The sequence below is a fragment of the Prinia subflava genome, chromosome 6 (assembly GCF_021018805.1).
Source record: "Prinia subflava isolate CZ2003 ecotype Zambia chromosome 6, Cam_Psub_1.2, whole genome shotgun sequence".
Classification (NCBI taxonomy): Eukaryota; Metazoa; Chordata; class Aves; order Passeriformes; family Cisticolidae; genus Prinia; species Prinia subflava.
In genome coordinates this window covers 25,771,236-25,788,255 of record NC_086252.1, presented here as the reverse complement: position 1 = coordinate 25,788,255, position 17,020 = coordinate 25,771,236, and positions in this window count along the sequence as shown.

Below are 17,020 nucleotides of genomic sequence, written 5' to 3'. Positions count from 1 at the left end.
TTTCTTTCAGTTTTCTATTGCATAAAGCACAGCATCTTGCAAAAGACCTCTGTCGAGCTAGTGACCAAATGACTAGAAAGCTGGACAGCAGAGAACTGGGAGCTGGATGAGACCACAGACAGCAGATTGAAATACATCCAGAACCAATCATACCTTCCAAGAGGTTAAAAAAAAGATAGAGCCAAGGGTAGCTAGGCATATGTTTTAGAGAAGTGAAGGTGGATAACAGAAAGTGAGATAGAAAAATGCTGTGGTAGCTCATTTTTGGAAAGATGTCTGTACACAATAATTTAATTTAATAGTTAGATTTAATAGTTTGGGGTGCTGGTTTTTGGGGATGCAGGTGCTGAAAGTGTGTTGTGAGGTAGGTCTTGTACAAGTGGAGATTTCCTTAAATGAAGGGTTGGGAAGTCTTCCTCTACATAAGATTCTTTATCTCAGAGAATGTAGTAAATACATGACAAATATATCTCACACCTGAAAACTCTTATTTTAAGGATGTCTTTTAGTGACAAATTGGATCACTGTCTGCAGGCTGAAAAAAAAAATCTGAAATTCATCTGTGATTCAGCTTTGGCAACAGGGAGTCCTAGAACCAACCACAGAAAGCCATGAAAATGCAGATACAACCTGAACTGAACTGTTGAAGGACACAAATCTCTTCAAAACCATAGATCAGGTCAAATGAATAAAACTTGTACATCTAAAACTGGACTTGAAGGATGTCTTATTTTCTAAGTCTTACATTATAGTGTAACACTAGTTAATAATCCAGTTTAGCAGCATATGATCTCATCAGGCATTTGTATTTTTGATCCAAAAATTCCTGGGACTGGTTTTTAATAAGCCATTACCACAGAGGCTGTTTGTTTTCTTTCCAGTCTGCGTGCAAGGAAAGCCTAGGTTATCCCTAAAGTACAGGGTAAGACACATCTTTAGCACAAAGCCAACTGCCACAGCAAGACCCTTCCCCTGGGGGTGTCCCAGCACTGTGAGGGAAGGAGAGAAAATCATCCAGCACCCAGGGACAAACTCAGCAGTATGAGATCCTTCAATGGACTGAGGGAAGAACGTCACTGTCCAGTGCCACAGTCAGAGCACTACACCTAGGAGGGTACATCAAAGGCAACTGAGTTATATGGAAAATTTTTCAATTGTTTTTGTTAATTTGTATCTCTTTTATAAATCAGCAAATATGAATGTGAAGTAGATTCACAATTTCTAGACCACTGAGACATGCTCCTGCATGCTTTGCTCTACATCCATTTGCATCTGGGCTGTCTGGTGTTGGGCTTAGAGACGCCAGCAAGTGAAATCACATAAATGTGACCCTCTCAGAATCACAGTGCTCTTTACAAGTGGCTGCCACAACCAAAGTGTGTGGTGTTGGGACCTGAAGCCCTCAGCTAGTTAGAAAAAGCAGAGGAATTTTCCTCTACCAGCACTTTTAGTGACTCAGTCTCACTATTTTTTGTGCTCAGATGCACATACTGAAACTAGTTTCCAATTAATAAGTGATGAGCTTTTATTAGACTCCTCAACAGTGCACTTGTGTTTTTGAGCACACCTGAAATTTGATCATATAAATAGCTCTATCCTCTAAAGGTGAGTGCTGCAATAAAACCATGCCACAATCTAGGCCGTAGGAAGGAGAAAATAGCTAAGAGTCTTCTTGAGATTAAAAACAAGTACAATGAGATTTTTTTGTCAGTTTTGTATAAAATGATAGAAACAATTGGGTATTAGGAGCAAACAGAAAAAATCATGCATTGGAGTATTATTCTTAGCATTATTAAAAAACACCACATTTGTTCTTTGATGTTTGAAACATTGCACTCATTCATGTTTGCAATTTATCGTTCAGACTTAGTCTTGAAAAATAAAATAAGTGAGCAATACTCCAAGGACACAACACAGTGTCAACCATCTGTAACTGGGACATTAAATAATTATATGGTATTTAGCACAGATAATATGCAGTAACCAACAAATCTTTGTAGCACTTCTTTAGAACAGAAACTCTATCCCCACTTTGCAGATATAACATTAAAAAGAAAGCGAAATCTTTATTGTTCTATAACAACTATGACCAAATGATTATGTTGTGAGTCATTCATTCCAGTTTCCTTACACAAAGCAAAATACATGAATTAGAAATGGTTTATGCTAAAAACAAAACTTAAAAAAACTTCTCTTCTGAACAGAAAACTGCTTTTTGCCCAGTGCTGGATTTAGGCTAGAAAAATCTGAACTACAGGAACAAATGAACCAAATGTAGCCCATCGAAATAACCTGATTAATTTAGTAAGATTTAATAGCAAATAATTTCACTCATCTCTAGAGGATTTGCAAAGCTAGCAGGTGAGATAATTATACTGAACCACGACTTGCAAGAAAGAACCAGAGCCATCTCTATCTTGGGCTCTGGTTCCCATTAATGCTCCATCTAACACTGAACATTTTTATACAGACACTACCAAAGTGGGTAATTTATGATTAATATGAGTTTTGGATAATTGAGGATTCTTCAAACCTACAGCAGGATATATTACACCTTTCCCATTTATGTTATGACAATGTATTCAAGACTGGCAAAAACCTCTCCAGATTTTTATTTTGTTTTCAGCCAGAGCAGCTCCTTGGCCTGACTCATCAGTGACCTTCACCAGCTTTGGTGTGGCAAAAAGCAAACAAGGAAACTGATAGCCTGGGAGGGAAGGAGAAGCAGCAGCATTCTTCCCAAGAATAGTTTGGATTTTAACTCTGTTAAATCCGATGAAAATCTCAGTTATTGTATCTGTCCACCAAATAAACAAAACAAACAACACAGAAAAAGGCTGCAGGAAAATAAAACTGGCCAACAGTAAAATATCTGTTCAGCGATAACTAAGAAAAGAAAATTATATCTCTCAGCTCTATAATTCAGTCCTAATGAGCAGACTCTCTGAAGAGACTGGATATTAGATGATATTTGATTACTCATCAATTAGTCAAAAGCATGGGCAGTTTTACTAATTTTCCAGCCAAAAGGAGTTGTAGAGCTGTAACCATAAACACACATGGTAACGTTATGCTCTGATTCAGCAAAAGGGGTCTTAGTGAATTTGGTTAGGAAGGGTTTGGCTAAGGCTCAAAATTATTGTTTTGTGGTTTAGAAATCTGCCAAACAAAAAAGAAATTTCTGGAAAGCCACTGTGATATTTAATCTTTATCACTTCAGTAAAAGCCAAGGAATTTTTTCTCACTCAGTTTGACAATCACACCAACCCAATTCTTTTTCTGTTTAGATGTATAGCAATATACATGCACCCTCACCTTCACGTATGTATATGCACCTATATATGATATATATCTAATATATATATAATTGGACCTTTTCATTTTCAATTTCAATTATTTAAAAAAAAATTTTTGAATGTCTTACAGAAAAAAACACAGAAGAAAAGCTGCCTCTTTATATTGGTCAGACTTGCTTTGCAGTGGATGGTGTCTGAATTCAGCCAGCTTTGTCAACTTCTGTGCTCTTAATTAGACTCTTCATCTGGGTACAGTTTCATCAAAATATCAGCAAGGGATTTCAACACTGAGATGGCAGAATAAATTACTGATCCCTTAAATAACTTGCTTTCTGGTACACTAGCTATAAATGGAAAACCAGGAAAAGTATAGCAGACACAGATTATCCCGCCAATTTTCAATGCTGAGAATGACACCAGCCATCTATTCAGTCTGGCTTTGTTCTCATCTGAGATCCTCGATATGGCACACTGTGGAAGCTTTAGGCATACACCTTCCTAACTCCTGTTACAGGTAGAAGACAGGCCTGGAGAGACTAAAAGCTTTTGAAATCCAACTCAGAAGTACAGAGTGGTTTCTTTCACTGATTATCACACTCAAACACTATAAAGGACTGTGTGCTTACAGGTTGGACACCAAAGCCAGGAGTAAACATGTCACCTTATGCTACCCTTGAAGGTGGGCTTACATCAGCATGTAAAATGAAGCATTCAAAACATGTTGGGCACAGGTTTTGTGCCTGCTCCAACAGAGATGCAGAGGCAGGGCAGGGTGAGCTCTGAGCACAGGAAGGGCAGCTCTGCACCAGTTTGTTTCCCTGCACAGAAACCAGATCTGCAAGGACCACACTTTTGATGACCAGCTTTATGCAAAGTTATATTTGCATATTTAAGCCTAGTTTGACTCTGGACTTATCATGATAGCATAGGTAGCTACCTTGGCCTGGTTGGCAAGCACACTGAGACCTCATGAAAATTTGGTGTCTATTAGATCATGCATTGAGCAATGTTCACTGAGAATACTGTCTCCTGATTTTAACCATACAAAAAAATTATTACTCATCCTACTGGATTTTTCACTTAAAAAACAAGCAATACTTTCTTTATTATTCTCCCCAAACATCTTATTATTCTCCCTAAACATCTATTGTCTTATAGAAAATCTGGATTTTATGACAAAGCTTTGATTTCTGGCTGAAGACAACCACTTTCTCAGCTGTGTAACACAGAGTAACAAAAACTAAATAACTTTTCAGAGATTATTCTTTTCTGAAGGAATTTTCACAAGCATACTTTACTCATGCAAGATAATATGAAGTAGTAAATGCAAGTGACTGAAATCTTTTGTCATTCAATAAACTGTCTCTAAAACTTGCAATACAAGCCTAGTCAATTTGCTTTATTTCTTTAATATTGACCCAACTGTAGCTGAACTTATGGGATCAGCAGGAAGGGATGACTGTCAAACTGAAGCCTTCATCCCTTCTTTTCACACACATATGGTTTTAGAAAACCTTCCCTGGAAAAATAATTAGAAGATGAACTAAAAGTAGCCATGCCAGCAAGCTGGAAGAGAAAATAAATCCATGACATGAGCTATGCACAAACACACACTGGCAGAGAGTTGTAAAAATTATTTCTTTCAATGTGAGAAGCAATTATGGAGGAAGAATGAAAACTGGTGGGGTACTGACTGACCTTTGTGTGTGGTGAAGAGGAGGCTGCCAGCAACGAGTTTGCTGCTGAGACAGTGCAATGCAGCAGTGGGGTGGGGGAGGGAATTTTATTCCCCACTGCAGACACACCTGTCTGTACTTTGCCAATATTCAAACTAGAAACAGAGCATCCTGGCTAGAACATGTTAAAGAACCCATCATCTCTACAGAAATTTCACTGACAATAGTGCACTACCCAGCAGAAAGCATCAGCTTCTTCCATTACACAATATAGCATTTTAACAGCAAGGCTGTTATCAGTTTAAGCTCCATACGGAAAAAGCATTATATACACTTAACATTTCAGGAGGAACTGGTGTAATCAGATGATGGCTGCTCAGATTTCAGCCTTTCCTCTTCTGAAATTTTCAAAACAGCAACAATTCAGCAATCCCCAAATGACTGTCTCTCTTAGAAGGCATGAGTCAGAATGACGATAAGGCCTCAAGTAAGCCCTTCCCTTTGAAAGGGTTTGTCACTGACATAAGAAATACTTTGCCATTTTCTATCACAGTTATTTGCACTCTAGATATGTTTGGGTATAATTTCACTTCAGACCCTGCAGCAGATGTCAAGCAAATAGAATGCATTGTCTGTGAAAACTTCCTTTATGTTCACCTCTCTCCACATTAGCATTTAAAAAAATTCATCCCCTCACTGGGTTTGATGGGAGCTTTCTGAAAAATACCCAACATCTGAAACTTTCCCACTAGGTGGAGGGAGTTCCAATTACAAATACATTATTGAATATCCTTATATATAGGTAAGTACATTACCTAAGGATGAAGTCCTGTAAAAAAGCAGCCAGGTCAGTAACAGTGATCATCCACTGACATCGGTTTAGCTCTGAAATTCTCATGTCACCTCCTGGGGGTAGCTGGATTTGTCTTAGAAGTTTCTCTAGTTAAATATGTCCCAGTCCTTACCCTGCTTGATTTGCAGAGTCTGATATCATAATTTAGGTAGCATGTCTTCAGGCTTGTTGTGGCTCCAAAAAGCCCTCAGGGAGGAGGGGAACTGGAAAAGAGGTCATTTACTGAACATCTTTGCTAGGTTCTTCTCAAGAGAAATTTGAAAACAAATTTTATTTGAGTGTTGCTGTTAATAGGCAACGTGACTAACTAGCACCATGAGGTTTGGGTTACATAAAGATGAAAACTCATCTAGTTAGCAACATTTTGTTCTTTTTTTGCCTGTATAATAGAAGTCTTTCAAAGGCTGGTAAATGGAGACTGCTCAGAGCACCCCTTTCCAAACTGTGTCTAGTTTCTAAACTACATATTTTCAGAGTTGAAAGAGATACTTTTTTATGAGTTTGTCCAGTTCTCCACTTCAGTGCAGGAGCTGGACACTTGGCAAGAGAAACTCAGACAGGAAAGAAGCAGCTGTTTTGGAAAACAAGTACAGAATAGATAAATGGCAGGTACTTCCAACATCCTTTATACAAAAACGGGCTGGTGTCCCAGTCTTTCAGCTTGCTGGGCATAAAACACCCTCTTTTGCAGCACTGAGAGTAAGACACTTCTTGTGGCTCCTGGGACACTTCACATCACAGATACATCTTTCCTTGGGAGCCAGAGTGTATCTGTCATTCTCCCTGTACTGCAGATGGAGGCCAGGGTGAGCTGAGCATTTGTCATGTCCAGTGTGGACCAGTGCAGCTCACTGTTTGGCTCCAGTGAGTTCAAACACATGCTTTGTCTCTTCCATATTTTAGGAGCTTTGTTATCAGCTCAGTCCCAACCTCCTTCCATGATTTAAGGCCTTGGTGCCATGCTGCAAAGCAACAAAAGGATCTGATCTCAGCTGATTGAGTTACAACTGAGTGTGGTGAAGGCTGCCAGGGTCCTTTGGGAGGAAATGAATGAGGAAACCTGGCACCCTTTTCGAGTGAGTTACAAGTGATGGATACCCAGGCTGAGGGATCTGAGCACTGTGAAACTTCTGGAGAAAGGGGAAAGGAGACAGACTTTGTTCCCTTTCAGGAAACATTGAAAAGCTTTTCTTGTACAATAAATCCCTGGCACTGTTATTAAATAAAAGCTTAAGATGACCATCCACTCTTTCTCTTATTCCTAGATCTCATTCTAATTAGGGGAAAACAAACAAAAAAAACACGACCAAAAACCAGAAGGCAGTGCTGCTGTCACAATTTACCTCTCATTACGTCTATGACAGGGATTGACCAGATACAAAAATAAAATGAATGTAAATCTGACAGAAGAATCTGTCCCTAATTAATTGAACTGATTATGTGAGAAGAACAATCCTCATCAGTACTTCCACACCGGTCCTGGCTTTCCAGCAGCGATGTCTGAGAGCAGCACTGCCCTCTCCTGGATGCTCGCTGCTCTTCAGAGCTTTCCTACAGCAGCTGAGCCTGGAATGTCAGGGGAAAAGGGAAAATTCACACAAATATAAATTCAGATTTCTCAGGAGATGGCATGGTATGGTCTGTAAAAACTCCTCCTACACCTTTCCTATTCCCTTGCTTGTCAGCATTCCCAGAGGTGCCTCAAAAGCTCAGGAAAGGACAATTTCTGTAGGCTCTGTGCTCCCAGTGGGATAGCCCGGCTGCCTTCGCACCTCCTGTCACCAATGCTGGAACTTTCCTCTTCTGGGCTGAATTTCCTCGAGGCCCGTGCAGGCTCCTGAGAGAGCCTTGCTTCACCTTAATGTGACAGGGGCACAGGTGAACTGCCTGGCAACTCCAACAGGGTGTTCTGCAAACACCCCCCTCACCCAGCCAGCCACCAGCACCACTGCCGGCATTCAGGGAACTGGAGACCACCTCAAACCAAACCAAACCAAACCAAACCAAACCAAACCAAACCAAACCAAACCAACCAAACCAAACCAAACCAAACCAAACCAAACCAAACCAAACCAAACCAAACCAAACCAGACCAAACCAAACCAAACCAGACCAAACCAAACCAAACCAAACCAAACCAAACCAAACCAAACCAAACCAAACCAAACCAACCTCCCCCCAAATGAGGGATTCCAGATAAGAGTGAGAGGTAGGGAATTTAGGATCCCCAAATGATTCCTGGTAAATGGCCTTCTTCTTGGAAGGGATCTTCCGTTTGTTTTGAATGTATCCTCTCATCATTACCCCACTCCAGCCTCGCTCCCCAGATTTCTAGAGGTGAGAATATCCCCAGATATATTTAGGTAAGGAAAGATATTTTCAGAAACATTTTACTACCTTCTGTACTGGTCTGCTACCACATTACTCTTTTCTTTAATATCTCTGAGTTCAGAGACAAGAAGTTCAAGAAGGATAAGAGATATTGCCGATGGTCTGAAAAACAACTCAGCAGCTGTTCAGCCAATGTGCACTGTATACAAATGTTGGGGTTATTTCTATTTTCTTCCAAAGCCTTAGTTTTCATCTGGTTTTACTGTCGAATGACAAACAGCAAAGAGCAGCCACAACACCCTACCTCCAGCTGTGATAATTAATAACCTGTCAAGGCATGGATCTTGCTGTCTTAGGAAATCTAATGTCTGGCTAGAGGTGGTGAAAAATACTGAGAAACCAGAAAGAGGGGAGAAAATGCATGATTAGGAAGTTATGCTTGGTGGGGGGAAAGAAAAACCTTTTAAAATAATATTTTTCTATATGTATGCATATTTAAATGAAGTCAAAACTTGTTCAAGGAGTCAATTTTCAAAGAACAAAATCCTTAGGGGAAGAGTTCTTTATAAATACAAACCATTTCTGTGATTTTCTTTTCACTTATAAAGGCTGCTCAGATGTTTTTATTCTTGCAAAATTAATTCTTTTCACTTACAACTGAAGCTCTCTGAAGATTGTGGAAAGTCTTGCACTGATTTTGGCAGGCTTTGGGTTTTGAACGAAATAGATTCTGTTCACTTGAATATTCATTATATAAGGTAAATAGAGTTAATTCTGAAGGGCCTCTTCTGTCTCATGTGAAGAGTAGATCCATCGCTTCAGGTTTGTGGGACATAAATCACATGAACAAGTCACACTGATGACTCTACCCATTGATGTGGGTAGCAATAGATGCTCAATGGTCTACTTTACAAATACCAAGACAACAGAATATCCTGGTTTACCTGGAGAAACAAAAACTTGTCCTCTATCCATGTCTTCAGACCTGGTATCCCTGTTTTATCTCCTGTCATCATATGCCCATCACAAGCTACTGAATCTAAAGTCTTCCTGCTGTAGAAGCTCAGTTCTTGACCTGAGAGTTCTTGACCTCAGTTCTTCATCACTGGTGGAATATTCAGACTCAGCCTGGGTGAGAAGCTGAATTAGCCTGTGGGGCTATCAGCTGTACAAGTAGAAAGCTGGAAAATATACAACCAGATTTTTGAACAAAAAACAATGAGCCAAGTTTTCACCCAGGAATGTTCCAAAAGAAGAGCAAACCCACTACTTTACTCACAGACAGGCTAAGTTTGTAGGTAGCCATTCAAGAAAAACATAGATACATACTTATACAGAGAGAGAAAAATTGAGAAACCTTTCCTGCACACAAAAATGAAGTTGAAATAGATCTGCTTTTTAAATTTGTCTCACTTGAGAGATAAAGGCAGACACACATGGGGAGAAGGAGCTTTTCAATTTTATACTGCAAAGCACCTAGCCCTCCAAGGAAATATGAGGACAACACAGCAACTAATTGAAACTATCAGGCAGTTTTGATAAAGTAGGATGTGATTAGCAAGCTGGAATTTAGCCAGAGCATCCTGGTCCACATTTTCACTCCTCTCAGCCTTCATTCTTTCAAAGTGCCTGACTGTAATCTACCCCTATACAGCTGTAATGTTTAACTCAGCTTTGCATTCCACTGAAAATAATTACATATGGAGAACACCTGTTAATTGACTGTGCTAATTTAAAAGGGGGGAAAAAATCCAATTTAACTCTGCAACGTGTTCCCATTAAGATGATATTACAAGTTTTAATTAATATCTTGATTAGATACTGTTATTCATAGTTCTATTCCAGTCACTGAGATCAGAGCTTCATTGTGCTATTGCTATTTTGACACAGAGAAAATACAACTTGTTAGGTATGGTACTTCTCTAAGACTGATGTGTTTCAGATTTTGAATAACTGAAACCACTGGCATGAATAAACTGGTGGGAAAGGCAGTCATTGTTTGCAGTTAGTAGGGTGCAAATTTATCTTGATGACAAGTGTAAATAACATGTCCAAGAGAGTTTACAAACAGAACTAAATGCAAACAATTAACAGCATTATTTATTCAGACAGTGATACCTGCAGTATGAACTTCACTCAGCAGTGACTCATCTGCAGCACTTGGCTTATAAATCCAAATATAAATTTTTACCAGAGTAAGTCTTTTCACTGTAATTTATATTTTTATGACAGAGACACTATTCCTGATTCAGCATCGCTTTAGACAAGCAGATTCAGGATCCTTTTCCACCCAAACAGCTTCACTTGCATAAACAGCATCCTTGATTTCCAAGGAAACCCCTGAAAAGTCAGTGATGGAAGCAAGGATTGAAGCAAGGACTGTTCTTAAAACCCTAACGTTATTGCCTTCACATATGGCAATACCTTATTTCTCATCCCCTAGAGACCAGACAGAGCCTTGCTGGTGTTTCATTGCCAGTGTTGGGCCAGAGAGCAAACTCATACACAGGGCCAGAGGCTGTCCTGGAAGAGCTCCCCTGTTCCTGGATCTCTGTGAATAATCACCCACTCTGGAAAGCACCAAAAGAGATGCACGGTAAGGTATGGAAAGAGCACTTAGGACACACTCTTCCAGGCAAAGCCCAAGCAGAGTGGAAGCCTCTCCGTGCCCCTGAGGTGAGTATTTAAGAGGGGCTGGTGCCCTGCACTGCTGCAGTGTCTGTTCCCGGGGTGCTGCAGCAGCAGCCTCTCCTCGCTGTGCTCTTCCCAGGCACGCTCCATTTCCCGGTGTGCCACAATGCCCGCTGCCACAGGGGTATTAGACCAGCAGAAAAGACTCAATTTCCTTCTGTCAGGGCTTTCCATGTTGCTGACAAACAGCAGTCGACTGACATTTAAGTGGGAAAAGCTTGGCTTTGAAGCCTCAGATGATCCGTGCCCTATTGCTTGTTGCTCGCTGGCTTTGTTCACATAAACCAGGCTGAAATGTGCTGCCAATCATAACAGAGGGGAAAAAATCCTCTGCAGCATTAAGCCAGCTGGAGATGCTTATCCTGACCTGCTCTCAGAGGACACGAGCACTGAATCCATCCCTGCCAGAAGAGAGAGGATGTTGACTCCTGGTTTTGTTCCTGTGATTTCAAGAAGCTTAAATATAGTTTTCAGAACACCAGAAAAGGCTTCTTAAAAAAATTTTAAAATGTAGTGTTATCAGCCAAACTTAACACAAAACAAAACAACAAAATGAAAATTATGCATTAAGAAGTGTTCTCAGTCTGAGAACTGTACTGCCCATGCAATTAAGCAGACTAAACAACTTGCCTGGTTTCATTATTCTATTCTTTTCTCCCAAAAAAAAAAAAGTAAGGAAGAAGTGGAAGAATCCCTTAATTTACCTAGGTCATTCCAAAAATGGAAGGAATGAGAAGTGTTGATTCAAGAGTCAGTACCCAAATACTCTAGAAAGGCAAATTTTGGTGGATTTGTTACTGGAGCTTAGAGTGGATCCCAAAGGGGCTTAATCAGCACATGAAATCCTCCTACTGAAAATTAAAATCCAGGACACTCCTAATCCTAAGAACTTCAGTCCTTTTCTATCTGAAGTTTTGTCACCTCTTGGTCACAACAGTTACATCCTTGGGTAAATCCCCCTTGGTACAGCCAAAGGCAGTGGCAGCTTTTAGTGATCACAGCAGAGTAGTCTCAAACCACTGAGGGCATCCAGAAATTTCTTAGCCTTTCATCTGTGTAGGTGAGGCATGCTCTGGTCAGGTCTCATCACCTCATCATCTCAGCAAGTTTAATGCACACCAACAGGACCAGGCCCTTGTGATATTTAACATAAGGGCTTGAAAAGCATCAGTTGGACCTCAAATGCTATAAAATATATTTACTGTTCTTTTTACATCTTCTGTCTGATTTAAGCACCTTCAGGATTTGTGTTTTCTAGCAAACTGCACAATGCAGTGCTCACAAGAAATGTTTTCTTAGATGAGAAAGCTGTGGGAAGCAGCCATGAATTTGAAGGAGGATTTCTTTATGGGTTTATAAGGCAGATCCAATAGATCCAGGCTGGGTTTTTCCTCTCAGAATGGCTGCTATGGTCACAGATATGTCCAACAGAAAAATGGCTGTTTCCTGTTCTTCACTTCCTCATCTGGGAGGAAAGACCCAAACAAACTCTGGCTCAGAGCAATTTCTACTCTGCAGCCTTCAAATGGGTACAAAGGACATAATGGAAGTTTCTGTACACAGGACACTGAACTCTGTATCCTCTTCCCAGCAACACTGAAAATTAGTTTGAGAATAAGCATTTACCACACCTGGGAAAAGAGATTTTGTTGGGTTTTGGGTTTTTCTTTCAAGAGTTAGGAGAATCTCTACCTGTCTTTATACTTTTCTTTTGCTAATTGTTTCATTCTGAGACCCTTAAATTAACTCAGCCTGTCAACTTTTCACAAACTGTTTCCATGCCAAATAATAGCTGCTTTGGGAGGACCCTGGAAATATGAATGTTCAGTCATCATCAACTTTTTTTTTTTTCATTTATTCAAACTTCTGTGTATTGTCAAATTTTCTCTTTTCTACCTTTACTTAACACATTCAGCCAATTGTTGTTTGATTTTATTTCCCCTTGGATCAGACTTCAAGAGGTCCCAGATTTCATTTCATTAATCCTGTATCTTAGAAAGGAAAGCACTTAATTTATATAATTAACCCTCTTGCAGAGGCAAATGCTTCTTTTTTCCTGTAGAAAAAAGGAAAAGACAGTGAAGATGAATGTTAGAAGAACAGTCAGCTTCCCAAACATGAAAATTTTTCCTGTTTGTTTGATGTCTCAGTTCCTTGTTGGACTTTCTCAGATGAAATACATAAGGTTCTCATTATAATGTTGAGATGTCAGCTCTGAGAAAAAGGTTCTTGGTCTTAATAAAAAAATTCCCAGGGTCTAAAAAGAGGGACTGGTCCACAAAAGTATCCCAGGGGCTGATTTGTGGTGATGTTCACAGATGCATGGGAGGAGATAGGAATCAGGGAGAGAGACCTGGGTGATTTTCCCCAGAGCAAGTTCTCTAAATATTGAGTTTCACCCACTGTTCAAAGCCTGCATGACTTCTTCCATCTGTGATTAATAATCATGGATCTTTCTTGAGATTACATAGCCCTTAATTAAAAATCAAACAGGGTCTGAGAACAAAATTATTCCTTTCTTTCCAACCTGAACAAGCAGGGGAGGAAGAATAGTATTGGGAATAGCATTGGAACTACCAGTGTCAAAGCTCCTGAGAAAAGGATTGCTGCATTTCATTCCCTCCCACCCTGATGAAATGTTAAGCTGTGCTGTGCAGCTGGTCAGACTGGGCAATAGCCATCAGTTTCTGCTCCCTCCTTGCTTCCAAAGTCTGATTTTTGTTTTCATGACAGCTGAAGGAACCAAACTAAACCCATCAGTTTAGCCTTTCCAGATTTAGAAAGGAAGTATTTGTGTCAAAATCTGAGGGTTAGGAAAATACTGAGAAAAGCTGAAGCACAAATATTAACAACCTTCTATTTGTCAAGCAGCTCTAGAATTATGAAGGAAAAGTGGTTTTATTTTCAAAAAGTCAGGATTTTTTTTCTTAAAATGCTTCCAATTTCACTTTATTCTCACCGTAATATTCTTTCAACTGCTATTACTTTCCATTAAGTATTTGCAGAAATATTTGAGGAGAAACCCATTTTGCTATTCTTACAAATATACCCTTCCCTAGAGTATACTCTTTCACACATTTGAATTTTTCTATCTTCCCTTCTCCATTTTCATTTGTCCTGTCTTGACATTATAACTTCTTTTTACATTTATGACTGCTGTATAATGAGGAAGGCGAGCACAGATTTGCGACAGTGAATGATTCAAACCTTTGTACATAAGAATCAAAAGTGACTGCATAAAACACAGAAATTTGTATTTAAAAAACCATTTCATACAAACTGTGTATGGAGTCTGTCTGTGTGCTTTCACAGAGCCTCAAAGCAGCACAGAAAGCAAGGGAATCATGTAGGTGATGTTAGAGGGATTATTTTGCTGTTGCAGAGAGAAGTAGAAGACAACTTCATTTGTGCAAAATGAGCTAGTACACAAACCTAATAGAAAAATAAATAGAAAAATAAAATATAAATTATTTCTTTTTCTCTTTCTAGCCAAAATATCCTGTGACTGAACAAATATATGGATCTGCTCTGTCAAATAATAAGATGCCATTCTTTCCTGCAATAATTTTCATGCTAATTATTTCAGCTTGAATACCCAACCCACAAACTTGTTAACCTAATTAGCATTTATGCCTATTCCACAAAAGAAATATTTAGCTTTTGACCTTGAAATAATAGTCTTCAAATGCTAAGATATGTTTAGCAATCAATAGATATCAAAATTAAAAGAAAAAAAAGAAATTTCATACCTTATCAAAGGAATAGAAAAATTTTTATTTCCACGGACCACCTCAGAAATCAATTTTTTTTTCTGAGCTCTGAGCAAGCTCAGAAACAAATAAAGCAACCTCAAAATAACTTATTGAAATATTTCTTATGATTCTACAAGTATATTGGCAACGAGCAGAAATAATAACAATTAATAGCAACAATAGCAATTGCAACAATGCTGTCCTTTCTACTGTGGACCCTATTTTCCTTGACATAATTTATAAATCCAAACAAATAATCAAAAAAAGTGTGATTATTGTACATTTTAGGAAGTGTTTTTCCTTTCTATTTGATGTCTCACTTAGAACTAAAAAGCTCCTAATACCACTACCTGGAATGTTGAAGTAGTTTCATATTAGTTTCACTGCTGACCATGAAAATATTTTGTTACACAGAAAGATATAAAATTTCTTTCCTTCTTCCAGTGGAGCATTGTAGATAAGTGAAAATATTTTAGATTAGAGACATACTGTCTGTACACTAGAGACTCTTGGAAGTATTTGTCTGACAAATTAATTTCTGTATTTGCAGAGAACCAGAAAGTAAATCCAAGGTGATTTCTTCACTATAGTCTGCTGACTGCAGGAAAATATAACAACACAGAAATAGTAAGATCATTTATCATTTGCATTTATTTTCAATACCAGTTTCATTTTCTGTTTGAAGCAGGTTGACCTTGCAATCTCCATTTTGGGGAATGACATGACTGGGAAGGTTTCTCAGCTATGTAAAGGAATATATCTCACACAGCTCAATCAAGAACCTTTGTGACAAAATGACATTAATATTCAGACTATGCATTCTCTTCTGAGGGATAGCACACTGTCTCAGGGGAGCTATGGGGCAGACTTAGAGCACATCTCTTTGCTAGAGGGTCTCAGAAGTGCTGTGAAACCATTCCTCTCCTTTTCCCCAATCCCAATCCATGCCAAAATTTTGGGCACTCTTGATGAATGTAAAGCTGGAGTGCTTGGTGTAGCTACATTTGGACCTTGGACCAGATGTGCTCCAGACATCCCTTCCAGCCTTGTGCATTGTGTGGTACTTCAGACCTGCCCCAAACCCAGAACAATGTCCTATGCCCACTGATTTTCCTCCAAGCAGCAATGATCTGTGTATGAAGAGAGTTCATAGCCATACTAATATCCTTTATCTGCAGGAATGTGAAGGACAGCACCTGCCTGTCTCCTGGCCTAGCATGGCCTTCTAGTCATCAAGAACCAAAATCATAATTACTAATGTAGGTAGATTTCCAGTGCTTCCTGGTAGGTCAGCCTGGAGTTTGCTTTTTCCATAATTAAAGGAAAAGCTGAATAATATATATTTATGTGCTGGCTGAGAATTTTTATGCACCATCTTTCACCTGCCACAGTTACATATAGAGAAATGCATCAAGAACACACTGCCCTCTGAGCTCTATGTTCAGGATTCAAATTTAATAGCAATTTGCATTCCTATAGTGCCTAAGAGTTCAACTAGTTTTAGGAGCATGATTAAATCCAGGCTTGCAATCCCTTCTGAGCCTGAGACATTAACTGAAACAAGCATGTGAGAGCATTCACCGTGGCTGAAATCCTCTTGTACCATATGGTTGCAGAAAATTATTACTGGTTAGTGCAGGTCTGGATTTTATGCCTTCTTTTACTCAAACACTATTTGAGTAAAATGATATTGGTGGAACCCTCAGTGTGGCAAATTCTTGATTGCACTTGCACAATGGTAAATGGCCATGTCTTTGAACAACTTGTTTTGTTCACTTTTACTACTGGGGTTAGTGGGGGGAATAAGATGGAGAGAAGATCCTGCTGTTTTTCACTGTCAATATTTTGGTAAAGGATGTAATTAATGAACCCTTTCACAGATGGGAGACAAAATATACATTCCCAAATTTTCAGGCTGGAACATAGAGAAATGGAAACAAAGGAAGAGCTATAGGTCTGATTCTCCTCCTTTTGAACACCATGCTTCCTACACTTAATTGCCAATGGATACCTAAGAAAAGGTGCATGAATCCACTATTATTTGATTGCCCACACTGATCAAATACCAACTGATCCTCCCTGACAGGAAGAATTCACTATCATCCTAGTGTCCTTTTTGCTACATGTTTTTGAAATTGGGAAATGGGAATTTGTTCTTGCTCAGTTTGTGTAGTGTGCTCAGATGCTTTCAGATAAATCCTCTAATAACTTGATTAAGTAAATGCATAAACACATTGCAGGACCTGCAGGAATTTGCTTCAGGAAGCCATAATTTCCCCATCTTAAGGCAACACATAATTGCCAACCAGGAGCTGCAGCATAGTGTCTTGAGAGAGAGAAAGAGAAAGAGACTCTGAGCCCTCACACTTCTGAGATAATCAGAGAGGAGAAAGTGTCTTCAAGCAGCTGATTGTTTCCTTA